The 27,699-nt window shown below is 40.4% G+C and overlaps 1 long non-coding RNA gene across 1 annotated transcript in view; it reads left to right on the forward strand.

Moving 5' to 3' along the window:
* Positions 1–281: 281 nt before the first annotated feature.
* LOC130682168 (uncharacterized) overlaps positions 282–27,699 on the forward strand; it is a 42,925-nt gene continuing 15,507 nt past the window's right edge. The window contains exon 1 of the long non-coding RNA XR_008995428.1: positions 282–331. This is a non-coding gene — a long non-coding RNA (uncharacterized LOC130682168). The remainder of the gene's footprint in view (positions 332–27,699) is intronic.

Raw genomic sequence — 27,699 nt, forward strand, 5'->3', positions numbered from 1 at the left:
ATGGAGCTGGAGGGTATTATGCCCAGTGAAACAAGCCAAGCGTAGAAAGAGAAATACCAAATGATTTCACTCATCTGTGGAATATAAGAACAAAGGAAAAAGTGAAGGAACCAAACAGCAGCAGAAACACAGAACTCAAGAATGGACTAACAGGTACCAAAGGGAAAGGGACTGGGGAGGATGGGTGGGTAGGTAGGGATAAGGGGTGGGTGAAAAAGGAGGGTATTAAGATTAGCATGCATGGGGGGGTGGGAGAAATGGGAGGGCTGTACAACACAGAAAAGACAAGTAGTGATTCTACAACATTTTGCTATGCTGATGGACAGTGACTGTAAATAGGTATATAGGGGGGACCTGGTATAGGGGAGACACTAGTAAACAAAATAATCGTCATGTAAGTGTACATTAATGATAAAAAAATAAAACAGTTCCTGTGTGGTGAACTCCAATGAGTTCTACACAATGGTATAAAGGGCATATAAAAGTGTAGGCAAAGGGTCTGTTTGTGTTTAAACAGAGGATCAAAGCCTAAATTGGCTACCCTGAAAATGAACTAAGATACGATCTGAAAAGACTTCCAACATCAGCACTCTCTGGAAGACTCATGCCAGAAGATGATCATCAAAAATCCCCAACAAAGATCCATGCACTGCTACAGCTGTAGATGCACTCATCCCACCAGCTCCTGGACTTGCCATGGGAATGAAGAAGGAGATATCTAAGCTGGCCTGTGCATACAGTAAAACAACAAATTAGACTGGATCTACCCTGTTGGAACTCAAACAAGAATTAGGAGAAGTGCAAATTGTAGCACTCCAAAATCTTACAACTACAGACTATTTACTGTTAAAAGAACGTATGGTATGTGAACAGTCCCTAGGAATGGGTTGTTTTTATTTGTCTGATTTCTCTTAGTCTGTTCAAGTTCAGTTGGACAATATCCACCATATCATAGATAAGTTTTCACAAATGCTCAAGGAGCCTAACTGGTTTTCTTGGTTTCACTGGAGATGGCTGGTAATTACAGATATGCTTTGGTTACATAACTGTACTCCTATTACGTTAATGTGTGTGCGCAATTTAAGTAGTAGTTTAAAACCTATACATGCTGAAGTTACTCTACAAGAAGATATGTCAAAGAAATAATCAATCTTCCCATGTTTTCTTCCGCCTGCTACTTCTATAGCTTTTCTTCTTCCTTCCAAATTACAACCCTTAAATAGAATTCATGCCTCATATCAAATTTACCTAGTATCATAATTCCTCCAAGTGGTAAAGATACCTCAAGACAAATGCTGGGCATAGAAGCCACAGGGCATATATATGCAAAGAAGTAGAAAGCTAACCTTTTCAAACAATAAGGCTTCTCTCTCACTTACCAACTTTACATTTCCCTGTATGGCCCCGGAAGATGACTGGTTAGCCAGAGACGGGTAAGATTCCTCAAGGGAGGAACAACCTAAGACAGGCACAGTCACAGGGGGGCCATCAGGTGAGAAATTGGGGATCAACAGAGGTGAGGCTTAGAACCTCACTCCCCCGTTCTGAGAGAACTCTTCTGCATACGTGGATGTTTTATTGCCCTTGTCTAGCTTGGATTAACACATAGTCTACAGGCACACACCTGATCATCTACATTTGCTCTCTTACAACACTAAACTATGTTTTCTACCTTTATCTTGTATCTACCTACCACTTCAGCATTTTATTTAAAATAATAATAATAAAGAGAGAAATGTGGTATCCACATATAAATCAAGTATAAAAATCAAATGAGTATTCATATTTGAACTGACTGTTTATAGTTCATAATGTATGAGCAAAACCGAAAGTTTCTGTGATGAGCCTGGCCTCCAGGAGGGCAGGACTGTGTGTCTGCTTGCTGCAGGTCGAGCACTGTGCACACCCCACTCCTGGCCCTTGGTAAGGGCTCATTTGGACAATCTTCCCTCAGTTATTTGAAGTACTTCAGTGTCCTTGAATCCTCCTTCCTGCTCAGCTAGCTTGAGTCAGGGGCTCGCCATTTCCAACTAAGACTTCTGCTTAACATAAGGCAGCCAAGCAACGTTAACACTTTTCCAACCTCTCTCCTGTACCAGAATCTTTTTTTTCCAGATAGATTGTTCTTCTTTTGTTTTATGACATCAAAATTTGTCAAATGTACAAATGAGGTACATAGAACTATTTACTTGCTGTTTCTTTTATTCAGGAAAACGTTTTAAGTTCAATAATGAGTTTCTTATTTCAAAGGCATGGTGTATTTTGGTAAAGAATAAATACGTATTCCCTAAAACTCCTTGTAATCTTCTGTAACTATTGGATGACGCTTTCTCCAGCTTAGCCCTAGGTAAACCACAGTTTAAAAAAAAAGAAATACATATGGCCCAAAGGGAGAGAGATAAAAGTGCCCACAATCTCCAATGGCCAGAGAAAAACATGGTTCATAGATTATTGTGTGGTTGTGAAGATGGTGTGATTTTTACAAAACGGTATTACACATATCATTTTAAAAACAGGTTTTTTTCACTGAATACATCTACATCTTTCCAGATGCCAGAAACATATTTCTGTAACACTATTTCAGTGGCTACATAATACTCCATTCTGTGGCTTTTAAAAAATTTATACTTGTTAAACATCATAAAAAGCTACAAGCTCTTTTTCCACCTCTGATTTTTTGTTATTTCCTTAAGGGAAATTCCCAAACATAGAATTTTTGGGTCAATACCCAGGCACATCTTGAACACTGTTGATGCACAATGTGAAATTGTCTTCCAGAAAGTTCATACCAAATTAGAGAACTTCAATGCCCATTTGCTTGCATTCTTGCTAAGTTGTTATAACTTTAAAAATATTTCCATTTGGAAAACTCGTTATAATTTGTATTTTTAATTGTTAATAAAATTATTAAACAAAGATTTTTTTCATATTCTGATGATTTTCTGTTCATTTGCTTGTTATATTTTTCTGTTGAGATATTACACTCTTACTGATTTATGAGAGCTCTTTTCATATATTGGAAACATCATTTATTTCACAAATGTTTTCCTCAATTTTTCATATACAGTTTTTTTTTTAAACTCTTACTTAGTCAAATGTATCCAGCAATCTTACACTTTGTAATTTCTGCTCTTGGACTTATGTTTACCTGGACTTTCTTCACCATGATATGACATAAATATTTACTCATATTTTCTCCTAGTTCTATTGTGGTTTCATCTTTCCATTTAAACACTTAATCCTCTTGGAATTAATTTTGGTATATTAATTTTTAGCCAATAGTTTCTAGACTATTTAATTAGTCTTCCCACCTCTTCCATTTGCTCACTTAGCATATGGTAAACTCGGTTTTATGGAGTTCTGGACCAGTGATCTATTTTTTATTCCAAGGATGGCAGCAAACTTCCTAAACTATAGTAGTTTGAAAATATGTTTTAGTATCTAGTAGCCTGTTCCTTTAATTTTCAACATTTATCTTTCTTTCATGAATATATTCTTTCAGTAGAATTTAAAAATCAATTTGTCAGGTTAAAGAAAGTAAAGTTTTATTCGATTTATCAGTTGGTTTGGAAATAACTGGTATCTTGAGAGCCCTGAGCCTTCTCATTCAGATGCATGAAGTTTCCCTGTTTTATTCAACTCTTCATTCTGTCCTTGGGACAACGTTCGTATTTCTGCTCTATTTGATCCAAAGTATTACATTATTTTTATTGCTTCTATGAATGGGATGTTTTCCACATGATATTTTTTTAATGCTTTAGGGCTGGATATAATTCTGGTGTTGTATATACCATCATTTATTTTTCCATTCATCTACTGATGAACTTTTGGGCTGATTTCACCTTTTGGCTACTGTGAATAGTGCTGCCATGAACGTTTGTGTACATGTACTTGTTTGAGTTCCTGTCCTCAGTTCTTTTTTTTTACCTTTTTAAAATTGAATAAAATTGTATTTGCTTCAGTTACATGCTAATTATGCATATTACTGGATTCTTGCCACAGTAAGTATAGTTCCTGTTACCATAGGGACATACCAAGACATTACTGTATTATGGTTATATTCTATACATTATGCTTCCATTCCTGTGACTAACTTATTTTACAATTTGCAGTTTGTACCTCATTATCCACTTCACCTACTTCACCTATCCCCCCACTGCCCTCCCTATGGTAACAACAGTCTGTTGTTCATATTTATGGGTCTATTTCTCTGTTCTTTGTTTATTTTGCTTCTTAGATTACACAGATAAGTAAAACCATATGGTATTTATCTTTCCCTGACTGACTTATTCACTTAGCATAATACCTTCTAGATCCATCCATGTTGTTGCAAATGACAGAGCTCCATCTTTTTCATGGCTGAGTATTATTCCATTGTATATATGTAGCACATCTTTATCCATTCATTTATTTAGATTGCTTTCATATCTTTGTAGTTATAAATAATGGTGCAATGAACACAGGTGTACATGTATCTTTTCTTATTAGTGATTTTGTTCTCTTCAGGTAAATTCTCAGAAGTGTAATGATTGCTGGGTTGTATGGTATTTCTATTTTTAGTTTTTGGAAGAAGCTCCACATTATTTTCACTGTGGCTGGACCAATTTACATTCCCACCAACAGTGTAGGAGGGTTCCCTTTCTCCACATCCTCACCAACACTTGTTACTTCTTTTGGATAGTATCCATTCTGACTGCTGTGAGGTGATACCTCATTGCAATTTTGATTTCTGTTTACCCGATGACTAGTGATGTTGAAAATCTTTGCATGTGTCTGTTGGCCATCTGTATGTCTCCTTCAGAAAAATGTCTATCATGTCCTCTGCCCATTTTTTTTGAAACCTCTTTACACTGATTTTATTGTAACCAATTTTCCTAGATACAAGAAAAAAAAATTTTTAGCTCTTGCTTTTTTTGGTATCATTAATCTAGAATTATATGAAGAACATTATGTTTACTAGGCTCCCCCCTTCACCAAGCCCCCCCCAAATACCCCTTCACAGTCAGTCACTGTCCATTTTAGGCTAGGAATTCTGGTACTTGGAATTCTAGTACTATGTTGAATAAAAACGGCGAGAATGGACATCCTTATCTTGTTCCTGATCTTAGAGGAAAAGCTTTCACTTTTTGCATTTGAGTATGATGTTTTTGTTGCATATGTACATGTGTGTTTGTTGTGTATGGCCTTTATTGTGTTGAGGTATGGTCCCTCTATATCTACTTTGTTGAAAGTTTTTATCACAATTAGATGTTGAATTTTGTCAAATTCTTTTTCAGCATCTATTGAGATGATGATATTGTTTTTATTCTTCCTTTTGTTAATGAGGTGTATCACATTGATTGATTTATGGATATTACACATTCTTGCATTCCTGGAATAAATACCACTTGATCATGATGACTGATTCTTTTCATGTATTTTTGAATGTGGTTTGCTACTATTTTCTTGAGGATTTTTACATCTATGTTCATCAGGGATATTGCTCTGTTTTCTTTTTTTGTAGTACTTTTGTCTGGTTTGGATATAAGAATGATACTGACCTCATAGAATGAGTTCGGAAGTATTCACCCCTCCTTTTTCGTTTGTTTAATACTTTAAGAAATTAGCTTATCTGAATGTTTGGTAGAATTCACACATGAAGGAATCTGATCTGGATCTTTCATTTTCTGGGAGTTTTCTTATTACCAGTTCAATTTTGATACTAGTTATTGGTCTGTTCATATTTTCTCTTTATTCCTGGGTCAGCCTTGAAATATTGTATGTTTCTATGAATTTGTCCATTTCTTCTAGGTTTTCCAATTTATTGGTTTATAATTCATCATATTCTCTTATAATTCCTTGAATTTCAATGATGTTCGTTGTAACTTCTTTTTCATTTCTGATTTTGCTTATTTGTGTCATCTTTCTTTTTTTTCCTAAAATGAGTGCATTGCTTTCTATTTCCTCCTTTATTTCTGTTAGTTTTTGTTTCACATATGCTGGTGCTCCTGTGTTGGGTTCATATATATTTATAATGGTTATATCCTCTTGTTGGACTGACCACTTTATTATTATGTAATGTCCTTCTTTATCTCTTGTTACTTTCTTTGTTTTGAAGTCTATTTTGTCTGATACAAGTACTGCAACACCTGTTTCTTTCTACCTGTTGTTTGCATGAAATATCTTTTTCCAACCCTTGACTTTTAGTCTGCACATGTCTTTAGGTTTGAGGTGAGTCTCTTGTAAGCAGCATATTGATGGGTCTTGCTTTTTATCCATTCTATTACTCTGTGTCTTTTGATTGGTGCATTCAATCCATTTACATTTAGGTGATTATTGAAAGATATGTACTTATTGCCATTGCAGGCTTTAGATTCATGGTTACCAAAGATTCAAGGTTAGCCTCTTTCTATCTTACTATTGAACTTTACTTGCTTATTGAGCTATTATGAACACTGTCTGTTGCTTCCTTATTTCTCTCCCTTCTCATTCCTCCCCCTCTGTTCTTTATACGTTAGGTGTTTTATTCTGTGCTCTTTTGTGTTTCCTTTGACTGCTTTCATGAGTAGTTGATTTTAGTTTTTGCCTTTAGTTAGTATTTGGTTTGGTCTGCCTGCTTTGCTGTGATTTTATATTCTCTGCTGATATATATTTAGCCTTAGGAGTGCTCCCATCTAGAGCAGTCCCTCTAAAATACCCTGTAGAGGTGGTTTGTGGGAGGCAAATTCCCTCAACTTTTGCTTGTCTGGGAATTGTTTAATCCCTACTTCATATTTAAATAATAGTCGTGCTGGATACAGAATCCTTGGTTCAAGGCCCTTCTGTTTCATTGCATTAAATATATCATGCCATTCTCTTCTGGCCTGTAAGGTTTCTGTTGAGAAGTCTGATGATAGACTGATGGGTTTTCCTTTGTAGGTGACCTTTATTCTCTCTAGCTGCCTTTAATACTCTGTCCTTGTCCTTGATCTTCGCCATTTTAATTACTATGTGTCTTGGTGTTGTCCTCCTTCGGTCCCTTCTGTTGGGAGTTCTGTGTCCTTCTGTGGTCTTTGCAACCATTTTGTTCAGTACTTTGCAGAAATTGTCAGCAATTATTTCTTCAAATACACTTTCTATCCATTTTCCTCTCTCTTCTTCTTCTGGTACCCCTTTAATGTGGATATTTTCCTTTTGGATTGATCACCCAGTTCTCTTAATATTGTTTCATTCCTGGAGATCCTTTTATCTCTCTCTGTGTCAGCTTCTATGCGTTCCTGTTCTCTGGTTTCTACTCCATCAATGGCCACTTGCATCTCATCCGTTCTGCCTTTGAATCCTTCCAGAGATTATTTAATTTCTGTACTCTCCCTCCCTACTTTGTTGGTTTGGTCTTCCATTTTTCTCTGCAGCTCCATCAGCATAGTTATGACCTTTACTTAGAATTCTTTTTTGGGAAGATTGGTTAGGTCTATCTCCCCATGTTTCCTCTCAGGGGAGGATGTCTGTGTGATTCTGGTCTGGATCAAATTCTTCTGCCTTTTCATGGTGATAGAGGTAGTTGTGGGGAGTTGACACGTGTGTCGGCTGGGAGAACGTCCCTTCTTTCTAGTTTGTGGCCTTCCTCTCCTGGGAGAACAGCGACCCCTAACAGCTTGTGCTGGGCACCTACACACAGATGGGCTTTCTGATACTTGCCCGGCCGCTGTGGAGTAAGCTCCGTGCCATTGCTTTGGGTGTGTTCAGCCTCAGGCTGCTGCTCTGCTATTGCAGGGCCACTGGAGGGGGAATGGGCGGAAAAGGCTGCTTATCGCAATGAGGGGTCTCTGAGCTGTGCTGCCACACAGGGGGTTAGGGTGTCCGGAGTTCCCTGGGATTCCCAGCTGCTGGACAGTGTGCACCGGGACAGTTCTGTCCAGCTGTTAGGCCCCTGTCCCTTCAAGACTTTCAGAAATCACTCACTTTTCTTTTGTCCCAGGGGTGCCAGTTGCGGGGACCCGCTTGCAGGTTTTACTGTTCCATTTCCCTAGTATCTAGCACACCATTCACATGTGCCTGCACTCCTGGTGCAGATGGCTATGGCTAGATATTCAGCAGTCCTGGGATCCCCTCCCTCCCTGCTCTGACTCCTCTCCTCCCTCCAGGGAGCTGGGGTAGGGGTGTTGCTCAGGTCCCGCTGGGCCGAGGCTTGCATCTTACCCCCTTTGTGAGGTGCTGGGTTCTCACAGGTGTGGATGTAGTCTGTCTTCTGTACTGTATCTTCTGGTCTCTCTTTTAGGAATAGTTGTGTTTGTTGTATTTTCAAAAATACATATGGTTTTGGGAGGATATTTCCACTGCCCTACTCACGCCACCAACTTGGCTCCTCTCTATTCAATCTTGATCTCTTTAAGTTATTATTAGGCTTAGTGTTAGGGCTTAGGTTTAAGGATAGATTTACTGGTAGGGTATGAGTTAGAGCTAGGATTACAGTGACGTGCGTAAGAGGGTAAGTGTAATGCTTTTGGGTAACTGTTAGGCTTAGCAATAGAATTAAGCATAGCTTTACAGTGAGGGGAATAAAATAATGTGGAAGACTATCTCCAAGCTAACTTATATGGTCCTCTCACTGAGATGAAAGTTCAGCATGAACTTGCCTCAAACATAGAAAACTGAGTGAATTGGGAAATAATACACATTTTGCTCTACAAATATTCAAGGACAAGTTTTTATGTGAGAATTTAATTGCTGGGGAAATGAATTTTAATACTATTGGTTTCAAAAACAGATGTGCTCTTACATTACAATTGGTCCTAAGCCTACAATGAGTGACAAGTGGCTCATTATCAAGAAGTCTGCTAGAAAGGTTCATTCTCAGTCATCCAGGCAGTAATACCGTTGATTATCATTCCCAATTCTAGGACCCAGCCATATTACTTGAATCTAGGAACCCCTACACCTTCACAGCTAGCAGGACGATATGGTGTAATATCTCCCTAACAGAAGATCTATATTGGTCTATTTTGTCCATTGTTTCTATTTGGCTGGAGAATTGTGAGGACACTAGTCCCACCTTGAAAATTATGGCAATTATTAAATAAAATGATGAGCCACTTAATACCACCTGCAATTTTGAACTCCATCTGGATTTTTGAGATGAGTTTGCAGTGGGTTTTCTCACCTCTGATACTGAATTTTTGGGACACAGTAGTTGATTATGTTGCTTGCTGCACTGTGCATTGTAGATATTGCACAGCATGCAGCTGACATTGCCAAATATCACCAGAGGCAAAATCATCCATATTTGTGATCTGCAGCCCCGTAGTTTGAGAACAGGATGCTTCTTGGCATAACTGCAAACAATTCTGGGTTGTTACCCAGAGGAGAACTCTTGATTTACGAGTCCACTGTCCAGACCCATTTTTGACATGGAAAATGGGCTTCCTTAGAGTACCAATATACATAATTCACATTTCTATAAATTCAATCCCATAATCCAGATCACATGAGAAGATGATTTGGTAGTGTGTAAACATTTTAAAGATGTGCCTCTTCAGGAAAAATCATTTGATGAAAGGGGACTAAAGGACAGACCCCAAATGATATAACACTGAAATGGCTATTTAGGCAAAAGGAACATAAAGCCTAAGGAGTGTTATACCCCACCTTTTGAAGAAATCAACAAAGTTTTCCACTTTGTTGACTACAGAAGAAGTAGGTTTCTGGGAGGACTCATGGTTGTGTGTCTACCATAAGTGAGTGTTTGGATATTGCAAGAAGCCTAATGAACACAGGGTCCTCAGTCTGAGAGAACACTCACTCAGGATGCAGATCAGGTGTTGGCACTGAGACCTAGGCAAGGCAGGAGAAATGAGAGAAAGGAAGAAACAGAAACAAAACCCAAAATGACTCCATTCAACCAGCTTAGGGCCTAGTCTACTAGAAACAGAGATTTGGCAGGAAAAATTACGTTTCCATTTTTACCAGAATCCCACAAGGAAAGCATGTGTACATAAGAGTGAGATAACCGATAGAGTCATTCTCCCGAAGGGCATATCCAAGGAACTAAATAATGGTATTGATACAGCCCCTCAACATATGCTACTGGGCTCTGAAGAGGACAAGGCGGTTTCTTTTGATTCCTAAGTCTCCAGATGAGGAGTCTGGATGAGAGTCAACAGTTAGGCTTCCAGGTAAGGGGTAGAGTTCACAAAAGAGTAAAGGGTGCCCCTTCTATTTGAATGGTTCAGGTTCATTATGAGGAACCAAAGTTTGTGATAGGGTTCGATTTCATGAGTTGAGTTTGTGTTTGGGTTCACAGTTTTTTGTTCAGGATCTCATTAATCTCTGGCATTCTGGTTCATAGGTCAGAGTTTGGGTTCATGTGATTGGGATTTCATGGTCCAGCTTCCAGGTTAGGAAAATGGCTAATGTTGGGCTTAGAGTTAGGTATATGATGAAGATACCGTTATGGGTAGAGTTAGGATAATGGGATAGGTTTATATTAGCAGTTCTGTTTAGCTTTGATCAACAGTGATGTGTGGGTGAGGGTGAGGATGGGTATAGTGTTAAGGCTAGGTCTTAGATTAGATTTGCTTTATGGTGCACTGCAGGCAATGCACAGTTTTGGTTACATTTAAAGTAAGGGGTTAGGTTAATAGACCATTCGAGTTTGTCTTTTGGTTAACAGTTAAATGTCATTGAGAATGATGATAGCATTTAGGACTAGGGTTTAGGTTAAGTTAAAGGTTTTGTGTACAGTGAAGTTATGGCTTCAGTTAGCATAAAGGGTAAGGGTCAGTGTTCATTTCAGCTCCGGCCTAACAGTAAAATGTGGGTGATGCTGAGGTTGTTGGGTGATGGGAGAAGATAAGGTTGAGGGTGAGGGTGAGGTTTTGGCTGCACATAGTGCATTCCAGTCCCAAAATTGTGAAGGGGAACACTTGGCTAAAGTGTTCCCATGTGCCCCTGCCTTTCAAATGGACGTGGCTATAGGACAACCCACAAGCAAGACCCACACTCACTCGGATGGGCACAGAACTGAATGCCTTTTTCCTTGAGATATATATATATGCCTTGTGTCTGGGATCTGTTTTCTCCACAGTGGCTAGGGTTAACAACTTCCACCTCACTGAGTACCGCACCTTCTGCTGAGGCCCTAGGCCCTGGAGGTGGAATCTGCTCTCCTTACAAGCCAGCATCTCTTTAAGCTACAGTCGATTCAGTCGCCACTGTGACATCATGGATCTGTGGGAACACTGGTACTCATGCAAGTCCTACACACAGTAAGTGCTTTCCACTGGACACATCTACTGCAGAGCCCAGAAAAACTAAAACATCTGAGACAGCAAACATCAGGGGTTCAGTCACATGTGTGGAGAGCTCTGCCTTGGCACAACAAAATGCATGAGACAGAAGGACATGTTCCACAGCTACTGCATCCATGCAGCCACTTGGGGATCCATTCAGATGGGTCAAGGTCAGGCATCAAGGAGAGAGTCAAGGGTTAGCTCTCAGTGTTCCGGGTAGCTGGGTGTTCAGCTGTGAAGTTTGTTTCAGGGCTTAGTGTGGGGTTCATGTGTTGGTTACTAGCTTAGGTGTCAGAACTGGAGTTTGGTTAGGTTTTGAGTTTGTGTTCACGGGTTCAGATTTCAGAATCAGTTTTCTTGTTCAGGGCTTAGGGTTGGGGTTTGTGCATTCAGTGGTTATTTTCAGGGTGCTGGTAAGAGTTAAGATTGGTTGACATTTAGGGTTAGAGTTAGTATTCAGACTAAGGGTTAGGGTTAGCGTTCAGACTAAGGGTTAGGGTTAACGTTAGGCTTACTGTTAGAACTGAGATTTAGGATAAGATTAGGGTTCATTCTTGGGTTTGGGGTCAGGTTACAACTACTGTTTGACTTAGGGTTATATTTATGGTTTTGGATAAGTTGTAGGCTTACGGATAGATTTAGAGCAAAGAAAATCAGTTAATGGGGAAGACTATCTCCAATCTAACTTACAGGAGATCTTCTCACCGAGACGAAATTTCAGAGTGAACTTTCTTTAAGCATAGGAAACTAAATGGTTGAATCTGGAAACAGACTTTCCATATCTGAGAAAAATATTCCTGTTCATATCTCTGAGTGAGAATGCAGTGCTTGGGTAACCAATTTTTATCTTCCTGGTTTCAAAACTATGTATGCTCTTACAATTTAGTAGGTCCTAAGCCTACAAAGAGTGACCATGTCCTCACATCAAGATGTCTGCTAGGCTGGGTTCCTTCTCCATCATCCATGGAAGAATTCACTTGCTTTAACATTCCAGCTCTAGAACCAGGCTACATGACTTGAATCATGGACACCTTATAATTACTGGCAGGAAAACATGATGAAATATCTCCCTAACTCCTGATCTGTTTTTGTCTATTTTGTTCATTTTTTTCCAATTAGGTGGGGAAATATGAGGATACTTGTCCTACCTAGAAACTTGTAACAGATCTTTGTAAATCAAACAATGAGCCATTTGACATCATCTGCCACAATGAAGCACACCCAGAAGCTTGAGCTGAGTTTGTCTGCAGGTGTTTTCTGAACTTCTGACACTGATTTTTGAGGCCATGATAGTCTTTTTTGTTTCTTGTTGCTGTTTGCATTGTATGTGCTGAGCAGCTTGTATTTCAACATTGAGAAATATCCTCAGAGGCAAAATAATCTGTGCTTGAGTTCCACCACCCGAGAGTTTTAGAACAGCAAGTATCCTGAAATATCTGCAAGCAATGCTCCATCCCTTACACTGATGAACTCTTGATTGGCAAGTCTACATTCCAGACCCAACTCACAGTAGGCACTTTTCAAAATGTTCTATCCCATATTGCGGATCATATGCAAACATCTGTTGCTAGAATGTAACACATTTCAAAGCTTTCCCTTGTCAGAAACAAAGATTTTATGAAGAGAGACTACAGGATAGCTCCCAACTGATATCCCATTGAAATGGCTGATTTGGTACAAAGGATTATTAATAGTAGGGAGTGTCACGCTCCCACCTTTGGTATAAAGCAACCTGTTTTCCCTTTTGTTGATGATAGGAAAAGTAAGTAGTTTCTAGAGTGACCAGTGTTTGTTTTTGTCTGGCCTAAATCAGTGTTTAAAGATTGCAAGAATACTTATGATATTACCTTTCTCAGTCTGAGAAAAGATTCGTTCATGATGAATATCAGTTGCTGGCAATTGAGACCTATAGAAGGCAGGAAAAGCAAGAGAATAGAAGAAACATGAAAACAAAAGCTAAAATGGTTCCTTTCAACTGTCTTAGAGCCAAGACTACTAGGAACAGAGATTCTCTGGAAACATTTCCTTCCTGCTTTTACTGGTATCCTGCAAAGGAGTCATGTATGCATAAAGACAGGACAACCAAGGGAGTCATTCACCTAAAGTGCAGATATAAATAACTGAACAATGTTATTTTTCATTGCTGCAGGCTTTCAGCATATGCATCTGGGGTCTCAATTAGCACTGCTGTGTATTTCAATTATAATGCTCCACCTGAGGGTTGATGGTGAGGGTCAAAGGTTAGGCATCCAGGGTAAGGTTTAGGAGTTAAAAAAAGTATCCAGGGTTCCAGTTCAGTTTGAGGAGTATGAGTTTACTGTGGGAGTAAGGAGTTACATTGTCGCTTGTGTTCAAGTTTTAGGTTTTGTGCTTGAGTATTTGATATGGGGCTCAGGTTTGGGTTGAACTCAGGCATGTTAGGGGTTAATCTTGGGGTTGGGTTTAGGGTTAAGTTTAAAGTGAGGAGATTGTTTTGTTAGAGTTAGGGTAATGGGTGAGTATTAGCATTAGGGTCCAGTTTAGCTTTTGACCAATTTTGTGGTGTTTATCAGGGTGAGAAAAAGGGTGAGAGTTAAGGTTAGTGCTACATCTAGAATTAAGATTAGGTTAAGCGTTACATTTATAGTGAAGGTATGGTTATGGTTAGAGTAAGAAGAAGGGGTCAAGTTAGGAGAAGAGCTAACTTTGTCTTTCAGTTAACAGTGAAGTTTGCATGAGAGTGAGGTTAGTGTTTATTGGAACAGTTAAGGTAATAATAGGATTAGGAGTAGAGTTAAGGTATGGCTGTATGGCTTCAGTTAGAGTTAGAATATCGGGATAAGGTTAGGGTCATTATTCAGTTTAGCTCCTGTTAACAGTGAGGTGCAGGTGAGGCTGAGGGTGAGGGGTGAGCAGTGAAGTTTAGGGCAAGGGTAAGGTGAGGTTTAGGCTACAGGTTGAACGTTATCATCTACATTTTGCCAAGGGGAATGCTGGCACCAGTTGGATTGCCTGGTGTTCATAGGAACCCTGCATTTTCTAAGAATGAGGCTTCAGGACAGCCCAGGAGTTGGATCCACCCTTGCTAGGGTCAGGGCAAAAAGAGAGTTGCTTTCTCTAGGAAGCATGTGGGTCAGCAGTTTCCAAAGTTCTAACAGGGCCCTTGGCTCTCTTTTCCATTTTTTCTAAAGCCAACAGGGTTTGCAGCCCTACCTTGCTGATGACCACACCTACAGCTGAGGCCCCAGGCCTGGAAGTGCTCTCCTGCTCTCCCCACTGGGCAGCCTCAATCTCTAGGATCCCATCATCATAGTCACCACTGTGATGTCACAGAACTATGGTAATGCTGACACTCATGCAAATCCTCCCTACCAAGATTGCTACCCTGTGGCTGCATCCTCTGCAGATCCCTGTGCAGCTGCATCATTTCCCACATTGAACTTCCGGTGTTCAATCACATGCATGGAGAGCTCTGCCATGGAACATTCCAGTGTGTTAATCCCCAACACAGTTCCACATCTCCTGCATTCATCCAGCCACACAGGCACTGATTTATCCGGTCCAGTAGGGATCAGGGTGAGAGTTAAGGGCTAGCCTCCGGGTTCTGGGTTTGCAGGCTTAGGCTTCAGATTGCGATTCAGTGTTTTACTGATTGGTTCAGGTGTCAGTGTCATGCTTACATTTTGGATTGGGGTTTGGGATCAGTAGCAATATTAGGTGTTGTGTATGTTTACAGGGTTTTGGGGCTCACAACTGACTTTCTGATTCTGAGATTACAGTGGAGCGTTGTGGTTCAGGGTTTCACAATGAGGGTTTCAATATCTACCTGCATTTAAGGGTTAAGGTTTTGCATTGAAGGTTAGAATTATGATTAGTGCTACACTTAGTGTTAGGACAGAGGTTTAAGGTTTGCATTTGATTTAGGTTTATGGGTTAGAGTTTGAGTTACAGTGAGATATGTGTCAGGGTTAGGGTTATAGTTTAGGGTAAATGTTAGACTTAGCCATGGAGTGAGGGATAGCCGTGGAGTGAGAGGAATCATAAATGGCAAAGACTATTTCTAAGCTAATTTTGAGATGATCTGAGATGAAATTTCAAGGTCCAATTCCTTTAACCATAGGAAACTAAATGACTGGATTTGAAACATTATATATATATAAATATATAATTTGAACAAACTATTCCAGGATAAATCTACTTGAGAGAATTCAGTTGCTGTGGTGACCAAATTTCATAGTCCTGGATTTCACACTCTATATATTGTTAGTTTAGTAAACCCTAAGCCTACAGTGAGCGACAATGGGCTCACATCAAGATTTCTTATAGGCTGGTTTCCTTCTCGATCATCCAGAAAAGAATTCAGTTTCTTTAACACTCAGAGATCTAGGACCAAGCTACATGACTTGAATCATGGACCCCTACACCTTCACAGCCAGCAGAAGAACATGATGGAATATCTCACTGATGGAATATCTCACTGACTGCAGATCTGTTTTGGTCTATTTTGACCATTCTTTCCACTTGGCAGGAGAATTTTGAGGACACCAGTACTTCCTTGAACAGCATGGCAAATCTTTAAACAAACAATGCACCAGCTGATACCGCCTGGTGCTTTGAATCCCAATTGGATGTTTGAGCTCAGTTTGCCTACATTAGGTTCTCTCAACTTCTCACAGTGAATTTTGGTGGCAGGATAGTCTTTTCTGTTCCTTGTTGCCCTGTGCTTTGTAGTTGGTGACCAGCATACATTTGGACATTGTCAAATATCAGCACATGCAAAATTATTTGTGCTGGAATTACACCACCCCAAAGTTGGAGAATAGGAGAAATCCTTATGTAACTTCAAGCTATGTCCCATCATTTACACAGATGAGATCTCTTGATGCAAAAGTACCCACTGCACACCCCCTTTTGATATGGAAAATGGATTCCCCCACAACAGCAACTCACAGAACGTACTTTTCTAACAATTCAGTTCTGTACTCAAGATCAGGTATGAAGCTCTGTTACTAGTGTGAAACACATTTTAAAGTTATCGCTTTTCAGGAACAAACATTTGATGAGGTGGGACTAAAGGACAGCTCCAAACTGATATCCCACTGAATTAGCTGTTTTCCCTAAAGGATCATGAAGCCCAGTAGTGTCATTGCCCCACTTTCAATACAAAGCAACAAAATTTTCCCATATATTGACAAGAGGAAATGTAGTTTTCTCTAATGACCAGTTGCTTGTCTGCCCAAGTCAGTGTTTGATTATTGCAAGAAGCCTAATCAACACAAATTTCTCAATCTGAGAAATATTCATTTCGGATGCACATCAGCTGCTGTCAGTTGAGATCTGTGCAAGATAGGAAATTCATTTTGTTTACCAGGATCCTGCAAGGAAATCTTGTGATCATAAAGGTGGTACAACCAAGAGAGACATGAACCAAAAGAGCAGATCCAAGGAAATAAATAATGGTTAGGTTGCAGTACCTCATAATACGAAACCATGCTCTGAAGTGGACATCGTTGTTTCTCATGATTCCTAAGGCCCCAGGTGAGGGGTAAAAGTGGATGGTTAGGATTTAGAGGTCAGGGTTAGGGTTTGGATAAATATCCGGAGTTCCCTGTCAGGTTTGGGGTTTTGGATACAGAGAGAGTGTTCAGGATTCAGTTTGAGGTTTGATTTCAGGGGTTCATCTTCATGTTTGTCTTCTCTGGGGTTCATTTTTTGGTTCCAATCTGGGATTCTGGTTCAGTGGTTAGAGTTTGAATTCTGGGGTTTGGGATTTCAGATCAGGAGTCCAGGTTGGAAGTAGTGATGGGTTAGATTTAGGGCTACTTTTACAATGAAGTTATCATTATGGTTTAATTCAGAGTAAGGCTTTAGTGTGGGAGTAAATGTTTGCTTTAGCTTTCAACCAAGAGCGATTCTTGGTCAGGGGGAGGGAAAGGATGAGTGTTAGCATTTGGGCTATGACTGTGATCAGGGTTAGTTTAAGGGTGAGCTTTAGGGGGAAGTCATGATTATAGTTAGGGTTAGGTTAAGATTCTAGGTTAGGAAAGCTTAAGTTTGCTTTTAGGCTAACACTGAACTGTGGGTGACTGTAAAGTTAAGGTTTTGAGTGTGGGTTACAGTTAAGTTTAAGGGTAGGTGTAAGGTGATGTTATGGCTTCACTTAGAGTTCACATGAGGGGTGAGTCTTAAGCTTAGGGTCAGCGTTCAGTTTAGCTCCAGGCTAACAGTGAGGTGTGGGTGAGGCTGAGGATGAGGGGAGAGGATTAGGTTGAGGGTAACTTAGGGGTTTCAGGCTCAGGATGACAATTATCATTCCAAATTTGCTGATGGGGATGCTGGACTCTGTGTTGGGTCACCTGGCATTCCTCCTGCACCCCTGTGTTTCTAAGAATGTGGATACAGAACAGCCCAGGAGCAAAACCCACACTTGCCAGTGATGAGCAGGAACTGAATGGCTCTCCCTGTGAACCATTTGGATCACCATGGCACAGAGCAAACCCAGGCGCCTTGGATATGGGTTCCATTTTCTCTATAGCCACCAATAGGATCAGCCTGCAGCTCACCAAGGACTGCATCCACACTTGAGGCCCCAGGGCCTAAAGAGGGAATTCCCTGTTCAACAAGAAACCTGTTTCTATGAAACCATCGTTACAGTCACCACTCTGATGTCATGGACCTATCATAACACTGCTGCTCATGCAAGTGTTCCATACCAGAAGTCCTTCTCCTTGGAGGCATCCACTGCTGAGCCCTGAGAACTGCATCATCTCAGATAGTGAACACCGGAGGGTCCTGCACATGTATGAAGATATTTTTGAAGGTACATCCAAATGCAAGAACCCCCAGCACATGTTCCTCACCTCCTGAATACATCCAGTCACACAGAGATACATACCCTTCAGTCCTTGTCAGGGATGATGGTGAGAGTCTAGTGGTAGCTGAAAGGGTTTGAGGACATGTAGGGTAAGAGTTTCCGCTTGGTTTCAGGAATATATGTTATATTTCATATGTCCTTTTCATGTTTCATAGTCAGACCTGGTGTTTCGGTTCTGTTGTAGCTGGTAAGTTTTGAGTTTGTGTTCAGGGATTCAGGGTACAGGTTTGTGGTTCTTCTTCAGGCCTTATGGTGGTGTTTGTGGCTTCAAGAGTTTGGAGTCATTTTGAGGGCAAGTTTTAAGGTTTAGGGTTGATGTTAGGGTTAGAGATAGTGTTTAGGATTAAAGTTAGTATTATTATTATGGTTAGGTAGGCGGTACATTGTTAGCTTTAGGGACAGGTTTACTGGCTAGGGTTATAGTTACTGTAATGTCTGTGTGAGGGTTTGTTTTTCGGTTAGTGTAGGTGTTAGGCTTAGGGATAGAATTAAGCATATCTTTAGAGCAAGTGGAATCGTCTACTGTGGAAAATTACCTCCAACTTAAATTATAAATGACCTCACTGAGATGAAATTTCAAAGTGAACTACCCTTAAACATAGAAAAGTAAATTACTAAACTTAGAAATAGAATATCCATGACTTTGGAAAAATTTTCTTGGAGAAATTTTGATGTGCGAATTAATTTTCTAATAAACAATTTACATAGTTCTGGAATTCAGAAGTATGTATGCTCTTAAAGTTTAGTAGGTCCTAAGCCTACAATTACTAACAGGTAACTAGAATCAAGGTTTCTGCTAGACTGTGTTCCTCCTTAATTATCCAGGCAATAATTAAATTGCTTTAACATTTCCATTTCTAGAACCAAGTACATGAATTTAATTATGGACACTTCCACCTCCACAGACAGCAGAAGAACATGGTGGAATATGTCCATCCTTCCAGATCTCATTTGATCTATTTTTCATATTCTTTCCACTTAAATGGAGAATTGTGAGGACACTGGTCTTGCCTGGAAAATAATGGCAAATCTTCTGAAATCAAATGATGAGTCACTTCAGCGATGGTAATGGGGTTCGTGGGGGGACTTGGTGTAGGGGAGAGCCTAGTAAACATAATATTCTTCATGTAATTGTAGATTAATGATAACAAGAAAGGGGGGATTACTCCCTGATAGGATAAAATTAACTGCAAATCAATAATTAAGGCATACTTTACATATCCTTAATATGGATCTTTTAAAGGGTATCGGATGATCAGCAATGGAAGTACATTTTACTGATAATATTTCTTTCTCTTAAAAAAAAGCAGTTCATGTGTGATGATCTCTAATAAGTTCTTCACAATGGTATAAAGGTCGTACCAAAGTGTGGGTAAAGGGTTTGTTTCTGTTTATACAGAGGATCAAAGCCTAACATGGCTACCCAGAAAACGAATTAAGATACGATATGAAGAAGAACTTCCAACATCAACATCTTCTGGAAGAGTCATTCCAGAAGATGATCATCAAAAATCTTCAACAAAGATCCTGGCGCTGTTGCAGTTGTAGCTGCATTCATCCCACCAGTTCCTGGACTTGCCATGGGAATGAAGAAGGAGATATCTAAGCTGGCCTGTGCATACAGTAAAACAACAAATTTGACTGGATCTATACTGTCGGAACTCAACCAAGAATTAGGAGAAGTGCAAGTCACAGTGTTCCAAAATCATGTGACTATAGACTATCTACTGTTAAAGAACATATGGAATGTGAACAGTTCCCAGGAATGTGTTGTTTTAATTTGTCTGATTTTTCTCAAACTATTCAAATTCAGTTAGACAATATCCATCATATCATTGTTAAGTTTTCACAGATGCCTAGGGTACCTAACTGGTTTTCTTGGTTTCACTGGAGATGGCTGGTAATTGTACGTCTGCTTTTGTTATGTGTCTGTATTCCTATTCTGTTAATGTGTGTACACAATTTAATTAGTAGTTTGTTAAAACCTATATATCCTTATGTTATTCTACAAGAAGATATGTCAAAGAAAAATTCAATCTTCCCATGTTTTCTTCCGTCTGCTACTTCTATAGTTTTTCTTCTTCCTTCCTAATCACAATCCTTTAGTAGAATTCGTGCCACATATTGAAAATTACCAAGTATCATAATTCTTCAGTGATAAAGATACCTCAAGACAAATGCAGGGTATAGAAGCCACAAGGCATACAACTGAAAAGAAGTAAAAAGCTAACCTTTTCAAACAATAAGGCTTCTCTCTCACTTACCAACTTTACATTTCCCTGTATGGCCCCGGAAGATGACTGGTTAGCCAGAGACAGGTAAGATTCCTCAAGGGAGGAACAACCTAAGACAGGCACAGTCGCAGGGGGGCCATCAGGTGAGAAATTGGGGATCAACAGAGGTGAGGCTTAGAACCTCACCCCCCTGTTCTGAGAGAAATCTTCTGCATCCGTGGATGTTTTTTTGCCATTATCAAGCTTGGATTAATACTTAGCTATAGGCACAGGCCTGATCATCTACATTTGCTCTCTTACAGCACTAAATTATGTTTTCTACCTTTATCTTGCACCTACTTACCACTTCAGCATTTATTAAAAAATAATAATAATAAGGGAGAAATGTGGGATTCACATATAAATCAAGTATCAAAATCAAACAATCATAACTGACTTGATTGCTTATAGTTCATGATGCGTGATCAAAACTGAAAGTTTCTGTGATATGACTGCCCTTGCACTGTTCACCAGGTAAGAACTTGTTTGTTATGCTTCAGAAGATTGGAGACTGTTGAGAATTAGGCTTGGGGTTGATTAATGATTGTGCATTGAGTCCTCTATACAGAAATCTATTGTTGTTAACAACCATTTGATCAATAAATATGAGAGATGCCCTCTCAAAAAAAATGATGAGTCGCTTGATACTGCCTTGCACAATAAACCCCACCTGTAAATTTCAGCTGTTTGTCTTCAGTTGGGTTTGTAACATTCTGACACTGAATTGTGGCAACTGAATACTCTTTCTGTGGCGTATTGCTCTGTAGTGCATATGGTGAACTACATGCATTCCCTCATTGCAAAATATACCCAGAGGCAAAATTAACCATGGTTGAGTTCCACAGTCCTGGAGTTGGAGATCAGAAGGCTTCCTGGCATAAGTGGAAGCAATGCTCTGTCACTTACTCAGATGACAACTCTTGATGGACAAATCCACCTTCTAGATCCCTTTCTTGCATGGAAATTGAGTATTTTATAGCTGCACTTCAAAGAGTGCACTTCTCTATCAGTTAAATCCATAGTCCAGTTTGGATTTGAATATCTGTTGCTCATGTGTAATACCTTTAAAGCTGTCCCTCATCAGAAACTAATATTTGATGAGTAGTGACTTCAAGAGAGTTCCCAAATGATATCCCACAAAAAAAAGCTGTTTTGGCAAAAGGATCGTGGATACTCAGGAGTGTCATGCCACCACACTGATAACAATGCAGAAAACTTTCTTTGATGACAGGAAAGCAGTTTTCTGAGACAACTGGTTGTTTGTGTCTCCTCCATCAATGTTTGAAGATTACAAGTAGCCTAATCAACACAGGTTTCTCAGTCTGAGAAAAGATTCACTCGAAATACAGATCAGGTCATGGCAATTGAGACCTATGCATGCAGGAGAAGCAGGATAAAAGAATAAATACATAAACAAACTCAAAATACCTCAATTCAGTTATCTGGAGCCCAGTCTAGTAAGAACAGAGATTTGACATAAAGTATTTCCTTTCTGTTTTAACCACTATCATGTTGCATAAAGGTGGGACTACAAAGAAAACCATGTACTTCAAGGGTAGATCCATGGAACCTAATAATCATTCTTCTGCAATCATTCAGTATACAAAACTTGAGTCTGCAGAGGACATGTTTGTTTGTTTCTATTCCTAATGTCCAAGTGAGGGGTGATGGTGAGAGTTGACTGCTATGAGACTGGGGTAAGGTTTCATAATGGGTCCAGGGTTCCACTTTGGTTTGCGGTCTTTGGCTTCACTGGGAGGGATCAGAGATCATGATAAAAGTTAGCCTTAGTGTCGGTGTTCAGGGTTTGGGGGACAGGGTCTGGTGTATATCTAGAGTTCTCATTTAGGAGTTAGAGTTCAGGTTCTGGAGTTCAGTATTTTGGGAATTGGTCGCAGCTTTGAGTTAAGAACTAGGTTTGTGTTTGTTAGGTTTATGGTGAAGATATCATCATGATTAGCATTAGGGTAAGGGTTTAGTGTGATGATAGGGGTCCGCACAGCTTTTGATGAACAGTGATGTGTGGGTGAGGGTGAGGCTGAGGATGTGTGTTAGAGTTTGGGCTGTGTCTAGAATTAGAATTACAGTAAGAGTTAGTTGTAGGATAAGTTATGGTTTTGTTTAGGGTTAGTGTTAGGTAATAGGCTAGTAGAAGTGCTGTCTGTCTTTCTTAGAACAGTGAATTGTGGGTGAGTGAGATTATGGTTTAGGGCCCAAGTAAAGGTTAGGTTTAAGGTTAGTTGTATTGTAAAGGCATGGCTTCTTTTAAACAGCATAAGTGGTTATGGTTACATTCAGCCTACAGGTTAGCTCCAGCCTAACAGTGAGGTGTGGGTGAAGGTGAGGAAGGAGGGTGAGGGCTTGGGGTTAGGATGAGTGTAAGGTACATGTTTAGGTTTCAGGTTGGGCATTCTCATCCTATTATGCAGCAAGGACCACTGGGCTCAGAGATGGGTCATCTGGAGTTCTTCTTGTGCCCCTGTTTTTCTAGCAATATATGTACAAGTCAGTCCAAGAGGAGAACAAACTCAGTATGTTCGGGTAATAACTGAGCTGCATCTCTATGGCCCATATAGGACACTAAGCAGGAGCCGGCTCCTTGGATTAGGGTTCCAGTTGCTCTACACTCAACAGCACTGTCACATACGCATTGCCAAGGACTGCACCCACAGGTGAGGCCCCAGGTCCTGAAGGCAGATCTAGTTATCCTCTCCAGCAACCTCAGTCTCTTAGGGCTCTGCAGTGGATGCTTACTTCTGGTATGGAGGACTTCCATGTGTAACAGTGTTGCCTTAAGTATAGGACATCAAAATGCCAGGTGTGACGACTGTTTCCTAGAGAGAAAGGCTGCCTGGTGAGTAGAGCATATTCCAACTTCCGAGCCTTCTACTTCAGTTGTAGGGAAGTCAGTGGTGAAGTGGGTGCTCCACACACTGGCAGCCATAGAGAAAATGTAAACCAGATCCAAGACATCTGTGTGTGCTTTGGGCTGTGGTGACCAATATGGCTCATAGAGAAAGCCATTCAGATCCTCCCCAGCCAACGTGAGTGCTGGTCTTTCTCCAGAACTGTCCTGCAGCCATGTTTCTGTTCCTACAAAAGGCAAGGTTGTGGGAGGAACAGCAGAAGACCCATCTGTGGGACCAGCATTCCCCCAAGAAAAATGGGGATAGGCATGCTCAATTTGTACCCTAATCCTCACCCTCACACTCACAGTCACAATACACCTCACCCCTCACACTCGCATTCACATCACTGTTAACCTTGTGGAAAACTGAATATTGACCCTAGCCCTAAACACTTATGTTTACTCTAACCAAAGCCATAACATCACCCTACACCTAACCTTAAACTTAATACTAACACAAGCGCAAAACCCTAACATCACGGTCACTCGCCCTTCTTTGTTAACTGGTAGACAATCTTAGCCCTTTTCCTAACTTAACCCCTTACCTTAACTCTTAAGAGAACCGTAAGGTCACTCTCAAAATAACCCTTAAGCTAACCCTAAACCCACGCATAGTGGTAACCAAACACTCATCCTCACCTTCACACAGATCCACACCTCAATGGTGGTTGGTAGCTAAGTGGAAGCCCTGTGTTAACCCTCACCTCTACTATAACTGCATTCATAATTATCTCTTCACTGTAAACCAAACCAAAGTCCAACCATACCCCTTTCCCCTAACATGGACACCAGATGCAATATCCCAAACTCAGAACATGAAATCTAACCCCAGAAACAGACCCCAGAGTTGAGCCTAAACCTCAACCTCAAAGTCTAACCCTTGAACATGAACCACAACCTGAACTGTGGCACCTCCCACTGAACACAAAGCTTTCAAACTGAACTGGAATCCATGACATTTATCAAAACACTAACCATTGCCGATGAAACCTAACCTTTGTCTCTCACCCTGACCCCTCACCTGGAGCCTTAGGAATTGAAAGAAACAACCATGGCCATTAAGGCTGTATCAGAAACATTATTTTGTTGCTTGGGTATGGCCTATAGGTACATGGCTGTCTTAGTAGTCTCACATTTATGCACACATAATTCCTTTCTTAGATATGGGTAAAAACCAAAAGGCAAGGTTTCCCACAGAATACTTGTTCCTAGTATTTGGGGCTCTAACCAGATTCAAGGAGTCATTTTTGGTTTTGTTTTTGAGTGTCTTTCTTTTCTCTTGCTTCTGCTGCCTTGCACAGGTCACATATGCCAGCACCCGATATGCATCCTGGGTGAACCTTTCCTCAGATTGGGAACCTGTGTTGATTAGGCTTCTTGGCATCACCAACATAGACTTGGGGTAGGAAAAAAAAACCATTATTTCCAGAAAACTGCATTTCCTGTCATCAGTGAGGGGAGAATTTTGTTGCTTTGTACTGAAAGTGGAGCATGACACTTCTTAGACCTCATGATCAGACAAAAGAGCTGTTTTAGTGGGATATCAGTTGGGGTTGTCCTTTAACCTCCTTATCAAAAGCTTTTACCTGACAAGGGAAATCTTTAAAATATGTTACACACTAGCAACAGATCTTCACATCAGGTCTGGATTGTGACATTGAATATTTAGGAAAGGGCATTCTGTTAGATACTTCTTTGGAGAAACCCATTTTTTTGGCAAAAAGGGGGTCTCAAATGCTGGACTTGTCCATCAGTAATTCTCATCTAGGTAAGGGCTGTGGTATTGCTTGAAGTTATGCCAGAATGCCCCCTTTCTCAAAAACCATGGATGACTTTGTCTCTGGGGATATTCGGCAATGTCAGAATGGATTCAGCTCAGCATGAACAATGCAGAGGGCAACAAGCAACATAAAGGCAACCCTGCCTCCAAAATTCAGTGTCACAAGGCGAGAAAATCCGTTGCAGACAAATACGACTCAAATCCCACGTGAGGTTCATGTGGCAGAAAGTAACAAGTGGGTCATCATTTGATTTAGAAGATTTGCCATGATTTTCTAGGCATGACTAGCATCCTCAAAATTCACCAGCCAAATAGGAAGAATAAGGGAAATAGATTTAAATATATCAGGAGTTAGGTAGATATTCCACCATGTTTTCCTGCTGCTTGTGAAGGTGTAGGGGGGTCTATGGTTTGAGTCATAGAGCTTGGTACTAGAACTGTGAATGTTAAAGCACTATATTTTTGCCTGAATTATTGAGAAGAACCCAAAAATTTAAACATATTGATGTGGGCCCATTGCTACTCACCCTAGGTTCAGGTCTTACTAATCTGTAAGAGCATATATAGGTTTGAAGTCAAACTATGAAAATTGATTACCCCTTCAATTGAATTATCATATAGAGATTTACCCTGGAATGTTTTGTTCAAAGGTATGGGTATCCTGTTTTCCAATTCAGTCACTGATCTTTGTATGGTTAAGGGAAGTTTGAAATTTCACCTCTGTGAGAAGATCACTTTAACTTCAACAGTAACACTAACCCTAACACCCAAAACTATGCCTTAACCCTTACCAGCACCAACATCAAAACCTTGAACACACTACCACTTACCCTAATACTTGAGAAAGATACTTGATCCTGAATCACTAAGCTCCAAACACAAAACAGGAACCTAAGCACTGCAATGAACCCAAAGAGAATATCTTACTCCTAAGGATGAAACCATCACCTGAAAACCACCCTAAACTCCTGAACCCAAATCTATATCCTAACCCTGAACCCTCCAGAAACATGACAGATAACCCCTGACTTTCATTGTGATCCCTGACATGGGCCATGGGGATTGCATGCCTGTGTGGTTGCACTGTTCTCAAGGTTCACACATTTGGAACTGAAATTTTAGAGCTCTCTATATATGATACTGGACCCATGTTGTTTTCTGTATGAGATGATGCAGTTTTCAGGGCTCTTCAGTGGATGCCTCCAATGGGAAGGTTTTCTGGTATGGAGAACATTCATGAGCACCAGTGCTGCCCTGAATATATGATGTCACAGTGGCAAGTGTAATGACTATTTTCTAGAGAAAAATACTGCCTGGTGAGTACAGCATGATCCCTCTTCAGGGCTCGGAGCCTCAGCTGCAGAGTAGGCTCCTGGTGAGGTGGGGACTGAGCACCCTTGCAGCTGTATAGAAATGGGACCCAGATCCAAGTGCATGTTTGTGCTTTGGACTGTGGTGACCCATATGACTCACAAACAAAGCCATTAGGATTCTGTTCAGCCATAGTGAGTGTTAGTAGTTATCCAGGGCAGTCCTATATCCATGGTCTTACAAAAGACAGAGGCATGTGGAGGAACACCAGGTGACCCATTTCACAGACCAGCATTCCTCTTGATTAAATTGGGATGAGTAGCTCAACCTGCAGCATAAACCAAACCTTCCCCTCACACTCAAAATAAACCTCACCCCACACCTCACCCTCACCCACACATCACTGTTAGCCTGGAGATAAACTGAAAGTAACCCAAACCCATTATGCTAACTTTCAGTGAAGTCATAACTCCACCCTAAATTTACCTCTAAACCTAGAACAAAGCTCTAAACTAAGGTCACCCACACTTTATGTTAACTGACAGACACACTTATCCCTGCTGTCTTAATTCCTTAACCTAACTCAAACCAAAGCCATAGCTTCACCTTAAAGTTAAACCTTAACCTACCCTAATCCTAGACATAGCTGAACACTGACATATCCTCACCATCACCTTAGCCCACTCCTCAGTGAATCTGTAATCTTATCCTAACCCAGACTGATTACCCTAAATGTAACAATAACCGTATCTTCACTGTAAACCTAGCCCAACCCTACCCTAAACCTTACCTCTAACTTGGACACAGGATCCAAAATCCCAAACCCCAGAACTTGAAATGTAACCCCTGAACCAGAACCCCAGAGTTGAACATGGCCCTAAACCACAAACCCTGTACCATAACACAAAGCCTAACAGTTGAACACAAACTTAAATCCAAACACAGACCCCTCCCACTGAACCCAAAGCCCTCACAATGAACTGGAACCATGAACCCTTACCCAAACCCTAACCCTTACCTGTGAAGCCTAACTGTCGACTTTCTCCCTGACATCTCACCGGGAGCCTAGGGAAAGGAAAGGAACAACCATGTCCTCTTCAGACTCCATTTGCATATGCTCAAAAACTGCAGCAGAACCATTGTTTAGGTCATTGGGTCTTCCCTTTAGGTGCATGCCTTCCTTGGTAGTCACACCTTTATGTACACAAGATTTCCTTGCAGCATACTGGCAAAAACAGAAAGGAAATGTTTCCTGCTGAATCTCTGTTTCTTGTAGACTGGGCCTAAGCTCATTGAATGGAGTCTTTTGGGTTTTATTGTTTTTTGTC

This window comes from Manis pentadactyla, chromosome Y, assembly GCF_030020395.1.
Source record: "Manis pentadactyla isolate mManPen7 chromosome Y, mManPen7.hap1, whole genome shotgun sequence".
Taxonomy (NCBI): Eukaryota; Metazoa; Chordata; class Mammalia; order Pholidota; family Manidae; genus Manis; species Manis pentadactyla.